Below are 23,315 nucleotides of genomic sequence, written 5' to 3'. Positions count from 1 at the left end.
GTTTCTTTCACCCTATGCCCTTGTTACCTAGCAGTAAAATAGGTACCTGGGTGTTAGTCAGCTGTCACGGGCTGCTTCCTGGGGGTGGAGGCCTGGTCGAGGACCGGGCCGCAGGGACACTAAAAGCCCCGAAATTATCTCATGATAAGCCTTTCTCCCTCCCTCCCTCACACTACGCCTTTCTCCCTCCCTCCCTCACACTACGCCTTTCTCCCTCCCTCCCTCACACTACGCCTTTCTCCCTCCCTCCCTCACACTACGCCTTTCTCCCTCCCTCCCTCACACTACGCCTTTCTCCCTCCCTCCCTCACACTACGCCTTTCTCCCTCCCTCCCTCACACTACGCCTTTCTCCCTCCCTCCCTCACACTACGCCTTTCTCCCTCCCTCCCTCACACTACGCCTTTCTCCCTCCCTCCCTCACACTACGCCTTTCTCCCTCCCTCCCTCACACTACGCCTTTCTCCCTCCCTCCCTCACACTACGCCTTTCTCCCTCCCCTCCCTCAGTCACCATCCCTACACTACCGTGGAACGGCCAACGGCCATACCACGTTGAGAACACCGCTTCTCGTCCTATCAGCGAAGTTAAGCAACGTTGGGTTTGGTTAGTACTTGGATGGGTGACCGCCTGGGAACACCAAATACTGTTGGCAATAATGTTTTAAGGTAGATAAAGACAGGCTGTTTAACACAAGGGGCACACGCACTAGGGGACACAGGTGGAAACTGAGTGCCCAAATGAGCCACAGAGATATTAGAAAGAACTTTTTTAGTGTCAGAGTGGTTGACAAATGGAATGCATTAGGAAGTGATGTGATGGAGGCTGACTCCATACACAGTTTCAAGTGTAGATATGATAAGAGCCCAGTAGGCTCAGGAACCTGTACACCTGTTGATTGACGGTTGAGAGGCGGGACGAAAGAGCCAGAGCTCAACCCCCGCAAACACAACTAGGTGAGTACCCTCAATAATCCCACAGACGCCCCCCCCCCTCCCGTTCCTCCTGGCCGGCCACTCCTGCTATCGACCACTTGCCTATCACAGCCTCATCTACGCCCACACTCCTCACCTTACCTCGAGGCCACCTTACCTTGAGGTTATCTTTAAGATGGTTCACAAGTCGAGCCTGGCCTCGGGCCGGGCTTGGGGGAGTAGAACAACTCCCAGAAACCCATCAACCAGTCCAGCAACGAGGAGACCTGGGCGATGACCGGGCCGCGGGGACGCTAAGCCCCGAAACCAACTCAAGGTAACCCTCAGGGTATGCTGACGTTCATCATACCCACCCAGGGTCACTGTACATGATGCTGGCGTTCATCATACCCACCCAGGGTCACTGTACATCATGCTGGCGTTCATCATACCCACCCAGGGGTCACTGTACATGATGCTGACGTTCATCATACCCACCCAGGGTCACTGTACATCATGCTTGCGTTCATCATACCCACCCAGGGGTCACTGTACATGATGCTGACGTTCATCATACCCACCCAGGGTCACTGTACATCATGCTTGCGTTCATCATACCCACCCAGGGGTCACTGTACATCATGCTGGCGTTCATCATACCCACCCAGGGGTCACTGTAAATCATGCTGACGTTCATCATACCCACCCAGGGTCACTGTACATGATGCTGACGTTCATCATACCCACCCAGGGTCACTGTACATCATGCTGACGTTCATCATACCCACCCAGGGGTCACTGTACATCATGCTGACGTTCATCATACCCACCCAGGGGTCACTGTACATCATGCTGACATTCATCATACCCACCCAGGGGTCACTGTACATCATGCTTGCGTTCATCATACCCACCCAGGGGTCACTGTACATCATGCTGACGTTCATCATACCCACCCATGGTCACTGTACATCATGCTGACGTTCATCATACCCACCCAGGGGTCACTGTACATCATGCTGACGTTCATCATACCCACCCAGGGGGTCACTGTACATCATGCTGGCGTTCATCATACCCACCGAGGGGGTCACTGTACATCATGCTGGCGTTCATTATACCCACCCAGGGGTCACTGTACATGATGCTGACGTTCATCATACCCACCCAGGGGTCACTGTACATCATGCTGGCGTTCATCATACCCACCCAGGGGTCACTGTACATCATGCTGGCTGCTGCTGCTGTTCAAGATTCGCTACCTGGAACAAAAAGTTCCAAGTAGCACGGACTATGGTGAGCCCGTATCATGCTGGCGTTCATCATACCCACTCAGGGTTATTCTGTACCTCTTGTCGATAGTTACTCTTGTAGAAAATGGAAGCATTTCAGGTCTGAAATTTGGTGTGCGGGGAACTAGTACACTTGAACAGTTCTGGCAGTCGAGTTAAATAGATTTAACTAAGTGGTAAAAAATTGTTTTAAGAAAAGTGGAAGAGTTGAACAAAGCAACCCAGTAGAGTGAGAGAGTAGAATAGTAGTATACTCTGGATTACCTTAAATTACCTTACCTTACCTTACATTACCTTACCTTGAGCTGAGAGTACTCTCAGAGTACTTTACAGAGTACTCTTCATCGCTACTCTGTAAACAGACTTAATCTACTCTAACCTAACCTAACACAACTCAACCCTGCCTAATTGAAGTATATTAAATTATTGTGTTTTATTTATGGTGTGCAGGGGGTGTGGGGCAGGTGTTGGTTCCTGGTGCAGGTGTTGGTTCCTGGTGCAGGTGTTGGTTCCTGGTGCAGGTGTTGGTTCCTGGTGCAGGTGTTGGTTCCTGGTGCAGGTGTTGGTTCCTGGTGCAGGTGTTGGTTCCTGGTGCAGGTGTTGGTTCCTGGTGTAGGTGTTGGTTCCTGGTGTAGGTGTTGGTTCCTGGTGCAGGTGTTGGTTCCTGGTGTAGGTGTTGGTTCCTGGTGTAGGTGTTGGTTCCTGGTGTAGGTGTTGGTTCCTGGTGCAGGAGTTGGTGTTCGTTCCTGGTGCAGGTATTGGTTCTTGGTGTAGGTGTTGGTTCCTGGTGCAGGTGTTGGTTCCTGGTGCAGGTGTTGGTTCCTGGTGCAGGTGTTGGTTCCTGGTGCAGGTGTTGGTTCCTGGTGCAGGTGTTGGTTCCTGGTGCAGGTGTTGGTTCCTGGTGTAGGTGTTGGTTCCTGGTGCAGGTGTTGGTTCCTGGTGCAGGTGTTGGTTCCTGGTGCAGGTGTTGGTTCCTGGTGCAGGTGTTGGTTCCTGGTGCAGGTGTTGGTTCCTGGTGCAGGTGTTGGTTCCTGGTGTAGGTGTTGGTTCCTGGTGTAGGTGTTGGTTCCTGGTGCAGGTGTTGGTTCCTGGTGTAGGTGTTGGTTCCTGGTGTAGGTGTTGGTTCCTGGTGCAGGAGTTGGTGTTCGTTCCTGGTGCAGGTATTGGTTCCTGGTGCAGGTGTTGGTTCCTGGTGCAGGTGTTGGTTCCTGGTGCAGGTGTTGGTTCCTGGTGCAGGTGTTGGTTCCTGGTGCAGGTGTTGGTTCCTGGAGCAGATGTTGGTTCCTGGTGCAGGTGTTGGTTCCTGGAGCAGGTGTTGGTTCCTGGTGTAGGTGTTGGTTCCTGGTGTAGGTGTTGGTTCCTGGTGCAGGAGTTGGTGTTCGTTCCTGGTGCAGGTGTTGGTTCCTGGTGCAGGAGTTGGTGTTCGTTCCTGGTGCAGGTGTTCGTTCCTGGTGCAGGTGTTGGTTCCTGGTGCAGGTGTTGGTTCCTGGTGCAGGTGTTGGTTCCTGGTGCAGGTGTTGGTTCCTGGTGCAGGTGTTGGTTCCTGGTGCAGGTGTTGGTTCCTGGTGCAGGTGTTGGTTCCTGGTGCAGGTGTTGGTTCCTGGTGCAGGTGTTGGTTCCTGGTGCAGGTGTTGGTTCCTGGAGCAGGTGTTGGTTCCTGGTGCAGGTGTTGGTTCCTGGTGCAGGTGTTGGTTCCTCATGAAGGTGTTGGTTCCTGGTGCAGGTGTTGGTTCCTGGTGCAGGTGTTAGTTCCTGGTGCAGGTGTTGGTTCCTGGTGCAGGTGTTGGTTCCTGGTGCAGGTGTTGGTTCCTGGTGCAGGTGTTGGTTCCTGGTGCAGGTGTTGGTTCCTGGTGCAGGTGTTGGTTCCTGGTGTAGGTGTTGGTTCCTGGTGTAGGTGTTGGTTCCTGGTGCAGGTGTTAGTTCCTGGTGCAGGTGTTGGTTCCTGGTGTAGGTGTTGGTTCCTGGTGCAGGTGTTAGTTCCTGGTGCAGGTGTTGGTTCCTCGTGAGGGTGTTGGTTCCTGGTGCAGGTGTTGGTTCCTGGTGCAGGTGTTGGTTCCTGGTGCAGGTGTTGGTTCCTGGTGCAGGTGTTGGTTCCTGGTGCAGGTGTTGGTTCCTGGTGCAGGTGTTGGTTCCTGGTGCAGGTGTTGGTTCCTGGTGCAGGTGTTGGTTCCTGGTGCAGGTGTTGGTTCCTGGTGCAGGTGTTGGTTCCTGGTGCAGGTGTTGAGGTAACGTTACAGCTGGGTTAATATTGTTGTCATGGTCGGCGGCGACTATTAAATAGACATATAACTCCCTCCACGGTGCCCTCACAAGGGGGGGGGAGGGGGGGGGGAACACAAGGCTGGCAAGGTGTGTGTACTCACCTAGTTGTGCTTGCGGGGGTTGAGCTCTGGCTCTTTGGTCCCGCCTATCAACTGTCAATCAATGAAATGTTACTAATTTGTTCGTTCTCTCTCTCTGTCTCTCTCTCTCTCTCTCTCTCTCTCTCTCTCTCTCTCTCTCTCTCTCTCTCTCTCTCTCTCTCTCTCTCTCTCTCTCTCTCTCTCTCTCTCTCTCTCACTGTCTCACTCTCTCACTCTCTCACTCTCTCACTCACTGGGAGCCTGTGGCCGAGCGGACAACACACTGGGCACGTGATCCTGTGGTCCCGGGTTCGATCCCGGGCGCCGGCGAGAAACGATGGGCAGAGTTTCTTTCATCCTATGCCCATGTTACCTAGTAGGAAATAAGTACCTGGGAGTTAGTCAGCTGTCACGGACTGCTTCCTGGTGTGTGTGTGTGTGTGTGTGTGTGTGGTGTGGAAAAAAATAGTAGTTAGTAACAGTTGATTGACAGTTGAGAGGCGGGCCGAAAGAGCAGAGTTCAACCCCCCGCAAGCACAAATAGGTGAGTAAACACAGGAAGCAGCCCGTAACAGCTGTCTAACTCCCAGGTACCTATTTACTGCTAGGTAACAGGATCATCAGAGTGAAAAAAACTCTGCCCATTTGTCTTCGCTTAGTCCGGGAATCGAACCCCGGCCACAGGATTACAATCCCACGCGCTGTCCACTCAGCTACCAGACCCCTTCATTCAGCTACCAGACCCCTTCATTCAGCTACCAGACCCCTTGTGTGCTGGTGTGTTCGTGCGTGTGTGCGCGTTCCTGTGTGTGCGTGCGGGTGTATGCGTGCGGGAGTATGCGAGAGGGTGTGGGCGTGCGGGTGTGGGCGTGCGGGTGTGGGCGTGCGGGTGTGGGCGTGCGGGTGTGCGCGTGGGGGTGTGTGCGTGGGGGTGTATGCGCGTGGGGGTGTATGCGTTGGGGTGTATGCGTGCGGGTGTGTGCATGGGGGCGTATGCGTGCGGGTGTGTGCGTGGGGGTGTGTGCATGCGGGTGTGTGCGTGGGGGTGTGTGCGGGCTACAAGAGAGTGTTGTGTGTGAGTGTGTGAGTGTGGAGCTCCTTCAAGTGGTGTTGTGGTGGCAGGACGCTCAGCGGAGCAGGTTTTTCACTACCCACTTCCTGTGGCGCGCTCTCTTGCTCTCAGCTGTGCTGTGTGGCCCCGCCTCCGCCCCCCAGCTGAGGTTCACGGGGGCTGTGTGGCCCCGCCTCCGCCCCCCAGCTGAGGTTCACGGGGGCTGTGTGGCCCCGCCTCCGCCCCCCAGCTGAGGTTCACGGGGGCTGTGGGCCCCGCCTCCGCCCCCCAGCTGAGGTTCACGGGGGCTGTGGGCCCCGCCTCCGCCCCCCAGCTGAGGTTCACGGGGGCTGTGGGCCCCGCCTCCGCCCCCCAGCTGAGGTTCACGGGGGCTGTGGGCCCCGCCTCCGCCCCCCAGCTGAGGTTCACGGGGGCTGTGGGCCCCGCCTCCGCCCCCCAGCTGAGGTTCACGGGGGCTGTGGGCCCCGCCTCCGCCCCCCAGCTGAGGTTCACGGGGGCTGTGGGCCCCGCCTCCGCCCCCCAGCTGAGGTTCACGGGGGCTGTGGGCCCCGCCTCCGCCCCCCAGCTGAGGTTCACGGGGGCTGTGGGCCCCGCCTCCGCCCCCCAGCTGAGGTTCACGGGGGCTGTGTGGCCCCGCCTCCGCCCCCCAGCTGAGGTTCACGGGGGCTGTGGGCCCCGCCTCCGCCCCACAGCTGAGGTTCACGGGGGCTGTGTGGCCCCGCCTCCGCCCCCCAGCTGAGGTTCACGGGGGCTGTGGGCCCCGCCTCCGCCCCCCCAGCTGAGGTTCACGGGGGCTGTGGGTCCTGCCTCACACTGCCGCCAACGGCATCAAACAGCCTCATTGACCACGAAATAGAATACTAAACAGTGGATCTGATCAATTTCGATTCCGAAAAAGACCTGGGTAAATATGGGTTAGGGAATAAGAGTTATTCAGTTACGGAAGAAATTACCGAGTAACATACGTGGTACCGTTGGGTTGTTTCTAGGGCAGGTTAGTCATATGTATGAATGTATTTAGTAGGAGTTGCCTGGCTGGAGCCAGTAGGCCTGATGCGGCCCGGGGTGTCTTAGTCACGGCTGCCTGTCCCCGGGGGTGTCTTGGTCACGGCTGCCTGTCCCCCGGGGGTGTCTTGGTCACGGCTGCCTGTCCCCCGGGGGTGTCTTGGTCACGGCTGCCTGTCCCCGGGGTGTCTTGGTCACGGCTGCCTGTCCCCGGGGTGTCTTAGTCACGGCTGCCTGTCCCCGGGGGTGTCTTGGTCACGGCTGCCTGTCCCCGGGGTGTCTTGGTGACGGCTGCCTGTCCCCCGGGGGTGTCTTGGTGACGGCTGCCTGTCCCCGGGGTGTCTTGGTCACGGCTGCCTGTCCCCCGGGGGTGTCTTGGTCACGGCTGCCTGTCCCCGGGGTGTCTTGGTGACGGCTGCCTGTCCCCCGGGGGTGTCTTGGTGACGGCTGCCTGTCCCCGGGGTGTCTTGGTGACGGCTGCCTGTCCCCCGGGGGTGTCTTGGTCACGGCTGCCTGTCCCCGGGGTGTCTTGGTCACGGCTGCCTGTCCCCGGGGGTGTCTTAGTCACGGCTGCCTGTCCCCGGGATGTCTTAGTCACGGCTGCCTGTCCCCGGGGGAGTCTTAGTCACGGCTGCCTGTCCCCGGGGGTGTCTTAGTCACGGCTGCCTGTCCCCGGGGGTGTCTTAGTCACGGCTGCCTGTCCCCGGGGGTGTTTTAGTCACGGCTGCCTGTCCCCCGGGGGTGTCTTAGTCACGGCTGCCTGTCCCCGGGGTGTCTTGGTCACGGCTGACTGTCCCCGGGGTGTCTTGGTCACGGCTGACTGTCCCCGGGGGTGTCTTAGTCACGGCTGACTGTCCCTGGGGTGTCTTGGTCACGGCTGACTGTCCCCGGGGTGTCTTGGTCACGGCTGACTGTCCCCGGGGGTGTCTTAGTCACGGCTGACTGTCCCTGGGGTGTCTTGGTCACGGCTGCCTGTCCCCCGGGGTGTCTGCCTTTGTGTGTGTTTACAGAGTGGTATTAATCTCATGTCTTAGGAAAATTGTTGCTAGTTTCGGATCGATTAGCGTCAAATTTCAAAATAGAACTGGACAAGTTCCTGCCTGGGTCACGGGATCATTCAGGCTGTGATGGCTATGTGGGCCTCCGACCTACGGAGACAGTCACCAGGGAAGGCCAGGCAAAGAAGGAAGTGGGAGTAGACCAGGTTACTCCCATAGCCTTACCTGCTCAAGCCTTACCAAGGAATGAGCAGGTAAGTTGGCTAACATGACTTGTTCTTACGGTTCATTGGCTCTCAAATGTCGAGGGTTCATCCACGTGTCGGAAGTATTTATTTATACCCAGGTTTCCCGTTGCTGTTGTATGTGTAGCAACGGACTCAGCTTATCGGACAGTGGAATGGAGAGATCAGGGTGAAGCGTCCTCTCCCCCAGGGCGTGCGTGGGGGGGGGGGTGAGATGGTATCACGTCTCCCGGGTAAACCAGAACGTCTTTTAAGCAAGAACATCCATAAAGAACATTTCGGGGCTGGTAAGTTTCCGTTTTGAATTCCTACGACTCGGACCTTTGTATTGCGGTCAGTATCATCGTTCTTGTTGCAGGTGGCGGCGCATGGCCACCTTCCAACACGCTTCCGCTACACATAAGGGGCATAACTGGCCGACCCCTCACAGTGTTCAAGAGAGAACTGGATAAGCGCCTCCAAAGGATACCTGATCAACCAGGCTGTGACTCATACGTCAGGCTGCGAACAGCCGCGTCCAACAGCCTGGTTGATCAGTCCAGCAACCAGGAGGCCTGGTCGACGACCGGGCCGCGGGGACGCTAAGCCCCGGAAGCACCTCAAGGTAACCTCAAGGTATGGCATACACCCCCCCCCCCCCATGTCACTATTAAACACTCAGCATTAGTTACTTATTTCTTGGCAACAAACCAACATCGCATAACAGTGTTGCCGGAACAGCCGTCGACGTCTTCAAGAGGAAACTAGATAGTTTTCTTCAAAAAATGCCGGACCAACCGGGCTGTGATGGGTATGTGGGCCGCTCCAAGCAACAGCCTGGTGGACCAAACTCTCACAAGTCAGGCCTGGCCTCGGGCCGGGCTTGGGGAGTAGAGCTACTTCCAGAATCCCAACAAGAGGGTATAAAGCAGGTAATTTGCTATAAGTTTCTGCATAAAATGTCTACTCGGAATACACAGAGTAATCACACTAGCGTGATGCCTTAATGAGATAATCCGTAGGATCCGGGATGAGGGTTCGAACCTGTGCCCTGGGAGTTCCCAGGCACACGCTCTAGACAACTAGACCACGACATGGTCAAAAGAATTGCAACCTGGGGTACTACTGAACCCTCTAGGGTTCCCGAGGCTGCCACTGAAGCCAGAGTTTCACACAATCTGCCCCTGCCCCCCCCCCCCCTCCGTGAACTGTGGCTCTGTCATCTAGGAATGTGCTACCTCTGACGCTCCTCTTCAGGGTACAAAACACAATCGAATCTTCCCATAGTAGAAAAACTGCATGTCAAGGATTTGGGAATAATGATGTCCGACGATCTAACGTTTAGGGAGCATAACCAAGCAAATATTGCGTCAGCCAGAAAAATGATCGGATCTGATGGATTACGAGAACTTTCAAATCCAGGGATCCCATTACGATGGTTGTACTCTTCAAGTCACTTGTGTTGTCCCGTCTTGAGTACTGCTCAGTACTCACTTCCCCCTTCAGTGCAGGAGAGATTACTGAAATAGAGGGAATACAGAGAACATATACGGCACGCATAGACGAGATAAAACACCTAAATTATTGGGATCATCTCAAAGCTCTCCAAATGTACTCACTAGAAAGGAGACGAGAGAGATACCAAATAATATACACGTGGAAAATACTGGAGGGCCAGGTCCCAAATCTACACAGTAAAATAACAACATACTGGAGTGAACGACATGGAAGAAAATGCAGAATAGAACCAGTGAAGAGCAGAGGTGCCATAGGCACACTCAGAGAGCACTGTATAAACATCAGAGGTCCGCGGTTGTTCAACGTCCTCCCAGCGACTATAAGAAATATTGCCGGAATAACCGTGGACATCTTCAAGAGAAAACTGGACTGTTTTCTAAGAGAAGTTCCGGATCAGCCGGGCTGTGGTGGGTATGTGGGCCTGCGGGCCGCTCCAAGCAACAGCCTGGTGAACCAAACTCTCACAAGTCAAGCCTGGCCTCGGGCCGGGCTTGGGGGAGTAGAAGAACTCCCAGAACCCCATCAAACAGGTATCTTCAGTACACAGAGTAATCACACACTCGTGATACATCTATTATTATCGTCTTGATAATAAACGATGAAGAGGCTGGTTTTGGAACGGTCCTTCAGGTGTACAAGTTGACAGATGTGTAATATGTTCATTATCATATTGCATATTTGGCTACGACCCCGGGCCACAGGTGTGGTGGGCCCCTGGTGTGGTGGGCCACGGGTGTGGTGGGCCCCGGGTGTGGTGTGCCCCGGTTGTGGTGGGCCCCGGTTGTGGTGGGGCCCGGCTGTGGTGGGGCCCGGCTGTGGTGGGCCCCGGCTCTGGTGGGCCCCGGGTGTGGTGGGGCCCGGTTGTGGTGGGCCCCGGTTGTGGTGGGGCCCGGCTGTGGTGGGCCCCGGCTGTGGTGGGCCCCGGGTGTGGTGGGCCACAGGTGTGGCGGGGCCCCGGGTGAGGTGGGCCACAGGTGTTGTGGGCCCCGGGTGTGGTGGGCCCCGGGTGTGGTGGGCCTTATAACAATTTCAAGGGAGCTTCGGTTGGCGTGGACGGGTGGAGAGGCGTGGACGGGTGGGGAGGCGTGGACGGGTGGGAAGGCGCGGACGGGTGGGGAGGCGCGGACGGGTGGGGAGGCGCGGACGGGTGGGGAGGCGCGGACGGGTGGGGAGGCGCGGACGGGTGGAGAGGCGCGGACGGGTGGAGAGGCGCGGACGGGTGGGGAGGCGCGGACGGGTGGAGAGGCGCGGACGGGTGGAGAGGCGCGGACGGGTGGGGAGGCGCGGACGGGTGGAGAGGCGCGGACGGGTGGGGAGGCGCGGACGGGTGGAGAGGCGCGGACGGGTGGGGAGGCGCGGACGGGTGGGGAGGCGCGGACGGGTGGGGAGGCGCGGACGGGTGGAGAGGCGCGGACGGGTGGAGAGGCGCGGACGGGTGGGGAGGCGCGGACGGGTGGAGAGGCGCGGACGGGTGGGGAGGCGCGGACGGGTGGGGAGGCGCGGACGGGTGGGGAGGCGCGGACGGGTGGGGAGGCGCGGACGGGTGGGGAGGCGCGGACGGGTGGAGAGGCGCGGACGGGTGGGGAGGCGCGGACGGGTGGAGAGGCGCGGACGGGTGGGGAGGCGCGGACGGGTGGGGAGGCGCGGACGGGTGGGGAGGCGCGGACGGGTGGGGAGGCGCGGACGGGTGGAGAGGCGCGGACGGGTGGGGAGGCGCGGACGGGTGGGGAGGCGCGGACGGGTGGAGAGGCGCGGACGGGTGGGGGGGGGGCAGTAATGGAACAGTATATTTTCATATCATTTTAGTAACATGCTGTTAAATCATTTTTATTATAAATTCCGCTGACTCACTGGTACTATTTTCCTTGAGTTTTTTCTATTTGTTTTATGTCGCCGCATAAATCTATATACTGTATATATTAAATAGAATGTCTGTCTGTCCGAAATAGGAGGCCAGGAGCGTGGGGCCACCGTCTCCCACCCTTATAACTTGAAACATGGGGGGTGTTGTGAATGTCACTTTTTCTGAGAGACTGAGAGTGTGGGGAGACGCGAGAGAGGGGGAAGAGATTGGGACAGAAAGGTGAGAAGAGGGCAGGAAGATGAAGAGAAAGGTGGAGAGAAGGGCTACAGGTATGCTCCAGATGAGGAATAGGGGAAGGTATCTGAGAGAGAGGGGTGTAGAGAGACCCGGGTGCTGCCGGGTTCACCATCTAGTTAACTATATATTAACATCCACTATACCACTGGGGCGCGGGAAGCCTTGGTCTTTATTGACAACCTGGGGGTACTTACTTATAGACCATTGTGTTCAGGACGCGTTCGGACTGGTTCATCTCAGTAACATTTGCAGGTGCTGTAAGTCAAGGTGTTCAAATCCATTTTGTTTTATGTCGCCGCATAAATCTATATCTTTTAAATAGAACGTTTGTGTGTCTGTGCGAAATGGGAGGCCATCTTCCTTACCTTGAGGTACTTCCGGGGCGTAGCGTCCCCGCGGCCCGGTCGTCGACCAGGCCTCCTGGTTGCTGGACTGATCAATCAGGCTGTTGGACGCGGCTGCTCGCAGCCTGACGTATGAGTCTCAGCCTGGTTGATCAGTTATCCTTTGGAGGTGCTTATCAGGTTCTCTCTTGAACACTGTGAGGGGTCGGCCAACAAAGATTCCTGCAACAAAGATAGTACATATGCCTACTGTGGATGGAATGTTACAAAATAGGGATTCGTGTACCTCAAAAAGTTCACCTTTACTACTATTTATGTACTAAAACTAAATTGTTGCACCCTTAAAGATGCAACAAAATACGTTTTGTACAATCCGTATATAGCTACTTTATTCACTGTAATTGTTGAAGACCGATAGCCCTAACATCGCACATCATAACACATCCTTGAAAGAGTGTCAAGAAGCAGGATCACAGAACACGTATCACAGTGTCTAACGTAACCCGGGACAACACGGGTTCAAAACAGAGCGTTCCTGCCTCTCACAATTGCTAGGCCACAATGACGTGACCTTCGATGCCAAGGAAGACAAACAAAACGCTGATGTAATATACACAGATTTCGCGAAAGTTTTAAATAAATGGTGTTATTGCTTTATGCGCTCAAAAAGAATTACTGGGGGGGGAAAAGGAAGATGGAGCTTCAATTTCCAAACTAACACTTTCCAGTGTGTAATAGTCAACAAAGTACAATGGGTAAGCACACTAGCAACGTAAAGTGTGTGTGTGTGTGTGTGTGTGTGTGTGTGTGTGTGTGTGTGTGTGTGTGTGTGTGTGTGTGTGTGTGTGTGTGTGTGTGTGTTGGACTGGGGGGGGGTGCTTCATTTCAACACTGATATTATGACGTGTGAATGTTGATTCCCGATTCTTGGTATTGGCGCTTCTAATGTCTTCTCTATGATAAACTTGTGTGGGATTACAGAGCACACACACATAGTGGAGGTCTCAAGAAAATATGGTTGCTGGCATTGGACACAGTGGGGAGGGGAGGGTGGGGGAGTCAGCCAGCCAGTGTAGGTAGAGCTCTACACCCCCCCCCCCCTCCCCCATCCCCAATCCCTCCTTCCCCTCCCCCACTCAGACGTACCAACATACCAAAGAAGTACCTTGGGAGAGTCTGTGCCATCGCTAGTGTTGGCAGACTTGACCTGTTCTATTTTCTGCCTAAACCACTTCGCACTAGGTTGTTGCTGTAAGACAATGGTATATATAGTTGGTTCATTGACTCAGGCGTACTACACCCTCCAGCATGGATGAGGGAGGCCTTGGTCTCTCCTCCACCACCGCCGCTCACCTCACACCTACGGCAGGATCTCACCAACTTCCCCAGCACGTCTCCGTCACCACCTTCGTCAGTGCCTACGTCGCCGCCGTCCCCTGCAACACCACCAGTGTCACGTCCTCATATCATAACATAGAACGAAAAGGCAATGTAAAGGACCTGGGTGTACTCATGTCGGAAGACCTTACCTTTAAAGAACACAATAAAGTAGCCGTCACAACTGCAAGAAAAATGACAGGTTGGATAACAAGAACTTTTCACACTAGAGATGCTATACCGATGATGATACTTTTCAAAACGCTTGTGCTATCTGGAGTGGAGTACTGCTGCACAATGACAGCCCCTTTCAAAGCTGGAGAAATTGCTGACCTAGAGAGCGTGCAGAGATCCTTTACTGCTAGAATCCACTCAGTAAAACATCTAAATTACTGGGACCGACTAAAGAGCCTAAATCTGTACTCCCTTGAGCGCAGGCGGGAGAGATACATAATAATTTACACGTGGAAAATAATTGAGGGGCTGGTCCCAAACCTGCACACAGAAATAACATCACATGAGACCAGAAGGCATGTCAGGATGTGCAGAATACCCCCGTTGAAAAGCAGAGGTGCAACAGGTACTCTGAGAGAGAACTCTATCAACATCAGAGGCCCGAGACTGTTCAACACGCTTCCACTACACATAAGGGGCATAACTGGCAAACCCCTCACAGTGTTCAAGAGAGAACTGGATAAGCACCTCCAAAGGATACCTGATCAACCAGGCTGTGACTCATACGTCAGGCTGCGAGCAACCGCGTCTAACAGCCTGGTTGATCAGTCCAGCAACCAGGAGGCCTGGTCGACGACCGGGCCGCGGGGACACTAAGCCCCGGAAGCACCTCAAGGTAGCCTCAAGGTAGGTAGCCTCCTCTAGTTGTACAGTCTTTCCACACTCCCCAAGCACAACATACCTGGAGCATACCTACCTTGAGGTTACCTTGAGGTGCTTCCGGGGCTTAGCGTCCCAGCGGCCCGGTCGTCGACCAGGCCTCCTGGTTGCTGGACTAATCAACCAGGCTGTTGGACGCGGCTGCTCGCAGCCTGACGTATGAGTCACAGCCTGGTTGATCAGGTATCCATCAGACCTGGAGAGGGTCTCGGGAGTTGTTCTACTCCCCGAGCCCGGTCTGAGACCAGGCTCGATTTATGACAACTTGGTCCAACAAACTGTTGCTTGGAACGGGCCGCAGGCCCACATATCCACTACAGCCTGGTTGGTCCGGCACTTGTTGGAAGAATGTACTGTGCCTCTTGAATATATCCACTTTTGTTCCAGCAATATTTATAATGCATGCTGGGAGGACGTTGAACAACCGCGGACCTCTGATGTTTATACAGTGTTCTCTGATTGTGTCTATGGCACCTCTATTCTTCACTGGTTCTATTCTGCATTTCCTTCCGTATCTTTCATTCCAGTATGTTGTTATTCTACAGTTCAAGTTTGGGACCTGGCCTTCAGTATCTTCCAAGTATATTATTTGATACCCCTTCTCATCTCCTTTCCAAAGAGTACATTTTGAGAGCTTTGAAACGGTCCCAATAATTGAGATGTTTTATCGTGTCTATGCGTGCCGTATATGTTGTGTGTGTGCCGTATAGGTAGGTAGCTCCTTTCGCTCCCTCCATCCCACCCACCAAGTTCAAGTATGTTTATTGAGACGAAAAAAATTACATCTCAAAGGGATAGAGTAGGTTAGGCTATTTCTTCCCGCCTCTAATCCCACCACCTCTCCATCTCTAACCCTTCCGTCACCGGCCATCCCTCAACCACCGTCTCCGTCCCTCACGCCTCACTGTCCCTCCCTCTCGTCCCCTGTCCCCCCTCGTCCCCTGTCCCCCCTCGTCCCCCGTCAACTCTCCTCTGGGTCATCATCAAAAGCCTTCTGGAATTATGTTAACTGTTTTCAACATCGCCCTTTGAGGATAGTTTTAGAGGAGCCAAGTGTGTGTGTGTTAGCTGGGTAGCTTCTTGGAGGCGCTGAATTGACTACAAGTGAGAGGAATGGGGCAGGTTTTTGTATCCCAGGTCTTGTACCTTCGTGTGCTTGGTTGGCTCTAGTAAGACTCCCTCGCCACTCGCTGCTGAAGTTCTTCTTTGTTTTGCACGACTGTAGTTTGTGTGTGTGTGTGTTCTCACTCAGTTGTACTCACCTAGTTGTGCTTGCGGGGGTTGAGCTCTGTCCCTTTGCGCCCGCTTCTCAACTATCAGTCAATCAACTGATTCTCCCCACACACCCTGGAAGCGACCCGTAGCAGCTGTCAAACTCCCAGGTACCTATTTACTGCTAGATGAACAGGAGCATCAGGGTGTAAGGAACTGCCCATGTGTTTCCGCCTTAGCCGGGGATCGATCCTCCGGACCCTAGGACTACGAATGCTGTCCACTCAGTGCTGTCCACTCAGCCGTCAGGCCCCTTATCAGGCCCCCCATGTGTACTCACCTAGTTGTGCTTGCGGGGGTTGAGCTCTGGCTCTTTTGTCCCGCCTCTCAACTATGAATCAATTGGTGTAGTTTTTTGAGCCTACTGGCTCAAAAAATCGCAGAATTTCGCAGGGGCCCGATAGATATAGTTTTTTATCTTGATTTTGCACAGGATAAAAAGTATTTCGGATTTCTTTTTCACTGATAGCCTTTTGCTCTCTCTGCCTCTCCGCGGTTTTGTCAGAATCTTGTAGCTTTAGTTCAATTATTTCTATATCACTACCTAGCCGCCTCCGCCGTTCTTGAGATAGGGTGCGACTCTCAAGTTGTTCCGCGATTCGTTATCTTCGCCTATATAGGGAACGACGTTCCCGTTCCAATCTGCATCTCTTCCTCTTTTTTCTTAGGGGTATGCGGTTTGAACATATTTCTAGTGCTACTGAGCTTATTTTTCCAGGCACTGGTTCAGGTTTGCAATTTCTAGTTGTTCTTCCCAGCTTATTTCTGTGAGGTCTTGGTTTATATGCTCCCAGTTTCTGTTTATTATTGAAATTGAATTTGCTGAATTATTCTCCACTGAGATTCGGGACTGGTTGTGTAGGTCTATTCCCCATGGTTGTCAGAACTTCAATTAAGTTGTGATTTGAGTAACAGGTATTTGTAATCATTATGTTCCTGATCAATTCATCATTATTAGTGAAAAGGAGGCCCAGCGTGTTCTTCCAAGTTGGTTCTACTATTTGCTGGTTTATCCGTAGCAGGTTCAAGTGGGTCCGAGACCGCGCCGGGCTCTGGTAGCGGTAGCGCAAAAAAGATTACAGAGGGCACAAAAGGTCATAATCAAACCTCGGCATAGATTTTTGCCTCAACAAATTAATCTAACTTGCATACCTTATAATTATAGTGTCAGCTAGTGACAACAAATATATATATACATATATATATATAGGACGACACCACCGTAGCAGCAGCTAGATGATCGGGTGGTGGCCTCAGGCCGGGCTCGGGGAGTACAAGGGCTCCCAGAACCCTCTCCCGGTATGCATAATACCGGGCTTCTAAACACGATACCAGGCCACTGACGTACATCTTGAAATCACTGATATGAGCTCGTGTGTAATATTGTGTGCGATCACAGCCAGGGCAGGCAAGATATCCGAACAAGGTAATATACAGCCATTCTTAACTGCCATTCCATTTCCCTCCATTCTTAACTGCTCGCATAGTGCGACCAGAAGCAGTTGAATTGTATTCGCTATAACGGAAACTCTGAAGAGAGAGAGAGAGAGAGATCTTGTAGTCATGGCAAATACTGGAAGGTCAGTTTGCAAACTTGCACAATAAAATGACAACATACTGGAGTGAAAGATCTTGAAATGACAGCAACTCTGTATCAACATCAGAGGTCCACGACTCTTCAACCTCCTACCAGCAAATATAAGAAATATCGCTGAAATAAATATTGAAACCGTTAAGATGGCAAGTTTTTGCAGGGTCTCCCTGGCTGCTGACACGTAGCTTCATTCGTCAGATAGTCACTAGGAAAACTTGGCTCATTGTAAACCACACACACATATAATTTTCAGATACTTAAATAGAGTAAAAATTAAGAAAAACGAAATATAGGGTACAAGAAAATCACATATGAGAGAACGAAAGCAATTTATAAAGATTTGGGAATAATGTCTGGCGACCTAAAGTTTGGGAAGCATAACCAGCAAATTTATTTATATATGCAAGAGTTTTCTCATTGTTGTAAAGCCACTAGCGCACACAGTGTTTCGGGCTTATCTTTAATCATAATTTTCCCTGTAATACAACACGCCAAATCGTTTATCAACCAGGTACTCCATTCACTGCTGGCTGAACAGAGGCTACAGTTAAGGTTCGTATCCTGGCCGTATCCTACCCGGCTAGGGTAGGATACTAGGATACAAACCTAGGCCAAATAGCCTACGAAGAGCGGGGCGTGTGTGCTATCACTGCGTCACGGGGACTTCAAATATAGCGTCAGACAGAAAAATGATAGGATGGGTTACGAGAACCTTCAAATACAGGGATCCCATCACAATGGTTATACTCTTCAAATCACTTGTGCTGTCACGTCTTGAGTACTGCTCAGTAAGTACTAACTTTCCCCTTCAGAGCAGGAGAGATTGCTGAAATAAAGGGAATACAGAGAACATATACGGCATACATAGACTCGATTAAGGACCTAAATTATTGGGATCGTCTCAAAGCTCTCCAAATGTACTCCCTAGAAAGGAGACGAGAGAGATACCAAATAATATACACATGGAAAATACTGGAGGGCCAGGTCACAAATCTACACAGTAAAATAACAACATACTGGAGTGAACGATATGGAAGAAAATGCAGAATAGAACCAGTGAAGAGCAGGGGTGCCATAGGCACAATCAGAGAACACTATAAACATCAGAGGTCCGCGACTGTTCAACATCCTCCCAGCAAGCATAAGAAATATTGTGGGAACAACCTTGGACATCTTCAAGAGAAAACTAGATAGTTTTCTTCAAAAAGTGCCGGACCAACCGTGCAGCGGTGGGTATGTGGGCCTGTGGGTCGCTTCAAGCAACAGCCTGGTGGAGCAAACTCTCACAAGTCAAGCCTGGCCTCGGGCCGGGCTTGGGGAGTAGAAAAACTCCCAGAACGTCATCGACATATAATCTAGTCTGTTTACTTGATTATACACTGTACACGCAGGTTCGAGTATTAATTTGATACAAATACATGAATTAGGAGGACGAAAGTGCGTATGTTGCCAGATTTCTAGTAAACTTTACAAAACAGAGATGATATGCTCTAATAGAGGCAACAGTTAGGTAATGAGGGGCGCTGCAGTTCCTGTGGATATTCTCGTACATATCTTGAGGTTATCTTGAGATGATTTCGGGGCTTTAGTGTCCCCGCGGCCCGGTCCTCGACCAGGCCTCCACCTCCAGGAAGCAGCCCGTGACAGCTGACTAACACCCAGGTACCTATTTTACTGCTAGGTAACAGGGGCATAGGGTGAAAGAAACTCGGCCCATTGTTTCTCGCCGGCGCCTGGGATCGAACCCAGGACCACAGGATCACAAGTCCCGCGTGCTGTCCGCTCGGCCGACCGGCTCCCTGTACATGAGTGTTGTGATATACTGGAGGGTTCGTACACTACCTGAGGGAACCTACCTACCATGTGGAGGTTCAGGGAATCAACGGCCCTTCGGCCCGGTCTTTGACCAGGACTCCCTGGAATACGACCAGGCAGGATCCCGGTTGGTCGTCTGGTCAGCCAGGCTGTTGGATGCAGCTGCTCGCAGCCTGACGTATGAATCACAGCCTGGTTGATCAGGTATTCTTCGAAGGTGTATGTCGAGTTGTCTCTTGAACACTGTGAGTGGCCGGCCAGTTATGCCCCTTATGTGTGGCTCTTGTCTACTCGCCTGAAAATCCTATGGGGGAGATGTGGGAGTGTATAAGATTTGAAGACCTGGTTGATACCTGGTTGATGGGGTTCTGGGAGTTCTTCTACTCCCCAAGCCCGGCCCGAGGCCAGGCTTGACTTGTGAGAGTTTGGTCCACCAGGCTGTTGCTTGGAGCGGCCATAGGCATAGTTGCACAATTGTACAATTTTGTACACAAAATGCACAATTGTACATTACGGAGTCAACAACCAGACCACCAACCAGGAGGCCTGCCCGCCAAACACACACCGAAACTACGACGTTGGTACAACGTTCGAACAAGTTTTAACGCCTCCTAACCAGTTGTAACAACCAATATAGCAAGTTGTAACAACGTTCTAATACATCATAAACACGTTAAGCCAAGATGTAACAACTTTATTACAAGTTGTAACAAGCGGAAAATAGAGACAGTTTCGGTTTGTGTTTCCAGGGTGGTCAGAGACCGGGCCGCGGGGACGTTGATCCTCGCAATCACCCCAAGGTAACCGCTTGGTAAGGTAAAACTGCTGGGGAAGACATTGAAGTAGGAATATATCCCTAGATTACTAGCGGGATGCTATCCCTGGGCCGGGGGTGGGTCAGTCCCACAAATGGAGTAAGGCATCTGTTTTTGCCTTAAAGCAAAAGTAAAGTAAAGCATTGCGAGTATTGACTCGCATCCCTTGAGTCAAAAACATACTTGTTACCTCAGAGTCACACTTTTACTCTCCCTATCACTCAGTTGAGTCTCCTCGTCACTCAGATGGGTCAACCTGTCACTCAGTTGAGTCTCCCCGTCACTCAGATGGGTCACCCTGTCACTCAGTTGAGTCTCCCCGTCACTCAGATGGGTCACTGTCACTCAGTTGAGTCTCCCCGTCACTCAGATGGGTCACCCTGTCACTCAGATGGGTCTCCCGTCACTCAGATGGGTCTCCCCGTCACTCAGATGGGTCTCCCCGTCACTCAGATGGGTCTCCCCGTCACTCAGATGGGTCTCCCCGTCACTCAGATGGGTCTCCCCGTCACTCAGATGGGTCTCCCCGTCACTCAGATGGGTCTCCCCGTCACTCAGATGGGTCTGACTGTCACTCAGATGGGTCTGACTGTCACCTAGATTAGTATGGACAGAGTAGAATTATCTGTCAGTATCTTATCGTGGGCGTTATCAGTGGTGGCGGGCGCAGGAGGAAGAGGTCACCAGTAAAACGGTTGCTAGCTGTACTCTCGGGGGCTCTCAGCCTGTATACTTGATTATACCTGTGACGTGCTGCTGGAGGCGCTGCTGGAGGCGCTGCTGGGTGTAGTGAAAGCCAGGATGTATTAATCACTTGGCGATTATTCGGTGGTGATAGTGCCTTGGAGTAATCTATATGTGAGCTATGATTCGTGAAAATTTAAATGTTTTGTATTTGACAAGAGTTAGTGTGTGTCTCCAAGAAAGTAATATTGGTGGTGACACTGAATAGAACTTCCTTTAAGAAAGTGAGTAGTGTTAACACGGTGGTGGTGATCAAGACGAAGGTGAATCTTCCCGGGGTAATTTGTGAATCTATTTTGTTATTGCTTGCTTAAAGCCAGAGGCTCTTAGCTCATTAGTGAGAAAATTAATGATTATGTAGCGAAATATTCCGTTTTAAGAGTATTCCGACAAGTTAGATATTTTAATGTGAACCAGTACGGAGTTTGTGTTTAATTCAGTGCCTGTTCGACCAAGTTATCATAAGTCGAGGCTGGACTCAGGCCGGGCTCGGGGAGTAGAACTCCCGAGACCTGCTCAAGGGCTGCACATTACACAATGGATCCCTTGAACATTGTGGTGTAGTGTGAGATCTGTTCATGTGGAAGTAGTTCCGTCCTTACTATATTTAACTGGCTTTGTCAGCCACCTGCCTCAGCTCGCATGCTTAGTCAGCCACCTGCCTCAGCTCGCATGCTTAGTCAGCCACCTGCCTCAGCTCGCATGCTTAGTCAGCCACCTGCCTCAGCTCGCATGCTTTGTCAGCCACCTGCCTCAGCTCGCATCCTTAGTCCGGGGGTGAAAGGGTAGTTACGACAAGCAACGTCCAGCAACGTCACGACAAGCAACGTCCAGCAACGTCCAGGCGTGTGATTGACGTGTCTACGCCAGTAGACCCATAAACACATTCCCTCATCTGCGGCTTATGAACCCTTAGCGGCGCACATTTAAGTAAGTGACAGTAATATTACCAACCACTGCATCGCTCAAACACGTTTGTCTTAAGGTTTCTTTATGTGGACTTTAAACCCCCTTACAGCTTTTCTGATGGCGCCCTGATAAACCAAGCTGTTGCTTCCTGCTGCCTACATGCCTGCAGTGACGGTATTTTGACCGAACCCGTCAAAGTTGTGGTATTTCAAGCAATGTTCAGATCCCTGATAAATTTCGGGTCTCAGCCAATGATTGCCAGGACGTCTATCTACTTATACTCCAGGTACAATCCACCTTGTACCTGGTGAGTGTTGTGGGAGTAGTTCTACTCCCCGAGTCCGGCCCGGGGCCAGGCTTGTAACACACTTTGGAGTGGTTCCGGGGATGAATGTCCCCTCAATCCAGTCTCCCATCAGACTTCATTATGTGCCTCTGTAACACTTTCCCCTACCACCGCCCACGGGGTGAGCATGGGTTCCACTACCGCCCACGGGGTGAGGGTGGGGTCCACTACCGCCCGCGGGGTGAGGGTGGGGTCCACTACCGCCCGCGGGGTGAGGGTGGGGTCCACTACCGCCCGCGGGGTGAGGGTGGGGTCCACTACCGCCCGCGGGGTGAGGGTGGGGTCCACTACCGCCCGCGGGGTGAGGGTGGGGTCCACTACCGCCCGCGGGGTGAGGGTGGGGTCCACTACCGCCCGCGGGGTGAGGGTGGGGTCCACTACCGCCCACGGGGTGAGGGTGGGGTCCACTACCGCCCGCGGGGTGAGGGTGGGGTCCACTACCGCCCGCGGGGTGAGGGTGGGGTCCACTACCGCCCGCGGGGTGAGGGTGGGGTCCACTACCGCCCGCGGGGTGAGGGTGGGGTCCACTACCGCCCACGGGGTGAGCATGGGGTCCACTACCGCCCACGGGGTGAGCATGGGGTCCACTACCGCCCACGGGGTGAGCATGGGGTCCACTACCGCCCACGGGGTGAGCATGGGGTCCACTACCGCCCACGGGGTGAGCATGGGGTCCACTACCGCCCACGGGGTGAGCGTGGGGTCCACTACCGCCCGCGGGGTGAGCATGGGGTCCACTACCGCCCACGGGGTGAGCATGGGGTCCACTACCGCCCACGGGATGAGCATGGGGTCCACTACCGCCCACGGGGTGAGCATGGGGTCCACTACCGCCCACGGGGTGAGCATGGGGTCCACTACCGCCCACGGGGTGAGCATGGGGTCCACTACCGCCCACGGGGTGAGCATGGGGTCCACTACCGCCCACGGGGTGAGCATGGGGTCCACTACCGCCCACGGGGTGAGCATGGGGTCCACTACCGCCCACGGGGTGAGCATGGGGTCCACTACCGCCCACGGGGTGAGCATGGGGTCCACTACCGCCCACGGGGTGAGCATGGGGTCCACTACCGCCCACGGGGTGAGCATGGGGTCCACTACCGCCCGCGGGGTGAGGCTACATAACAAATGACTAAAATGAACGAAATCGTGGGTAGATAACTTGAAGATTTGTCAAAGGACAGCCCTCTTCCCTAAGACGGTTTGACTCTTCCTGAGGTAAACAGTAAATTAATAGGGAGGTGGCAATTCTTTCTTGTACACAGCATCAGCGGACACGAGGCGTGAGCACTGGTTGTGGTCCATTGAGGTGTGAAAGGCGGGATGTAGGAGCTGCAGCTAATCCCTGCACATTCCCGGCACAATTAGCCTAGTAGAACTTAGTGGAAATTCACGTGCCACAGTTTTATTGGGAGGTGACCAGCAGTATGTAGTGAAGCGCATCACATATTTACCGAGCGCAGTGACTCGCTCTGACGTGGAGCACTGTTGACTAATCTTGTGGTCAAGTCAGGAGTTAACACGCGTCACAGAATGTGGGGATTATTGCGCCTGGATCTTAGTCCGTGTTTGAAGCACGACTCCCTAAGAGAAATTTATGAAAAGATGTTTTACCTGTAGTTTAACTGTGGTCTGTTTCGAGAGTTCCTCTCTCGCAAGCCAGCAGGGAGGCAGGCATATCGGGTGAGAACATAATCGGTAAGGTTGCTGGGGCCCCCATGCCCATATGTGCATTACAAC

At 53.4% G+C, this 23,315-nt stretch overlaps 1 protein-coding gene and 1 non-coding gene across 24 annotated transcripts in view; both read left to right on the top strand.

Annotated features, from left to right (window-relative positions):
- The window catches only part of LOC123760692 (nuclear receptor coactivator 2), a 562,651-nt gene that overhangs the window by 158,822 nt on the left and 380,514 nt on the right, over positions 1 to 23,315 (top strand). The window lies entirely within an intron of this gene.
- LOC138367330 (5S ribosomal RNA) lies at positions 536 to 654 on the top strand. The gene has a single exon (XR_011229312.1). It is a non-coding gene; the product is annotated as a 5S ribosomal RNA (ribosomal RNA).

Source organism: Procambarus clarkii, chromosome 21 (assembly GCF_040958095.1).
Source record: "Procambarus clarkii isolate CNS0578487 chromosome 21, FALCON_Pclarkii_2.0, whole genome shotgun sequence".
NCBI lineage: Eukaryota > Metazoa > Arthropoda > Malacostraca > Decapoda > Cambaridae > Procambarus > Procambarus clarkii.
The sequence above is the reverse complement of the archived record's forward strand: the minus strand, read 5'-3'. Positions and strand labels throughout refer to the sequence as shown.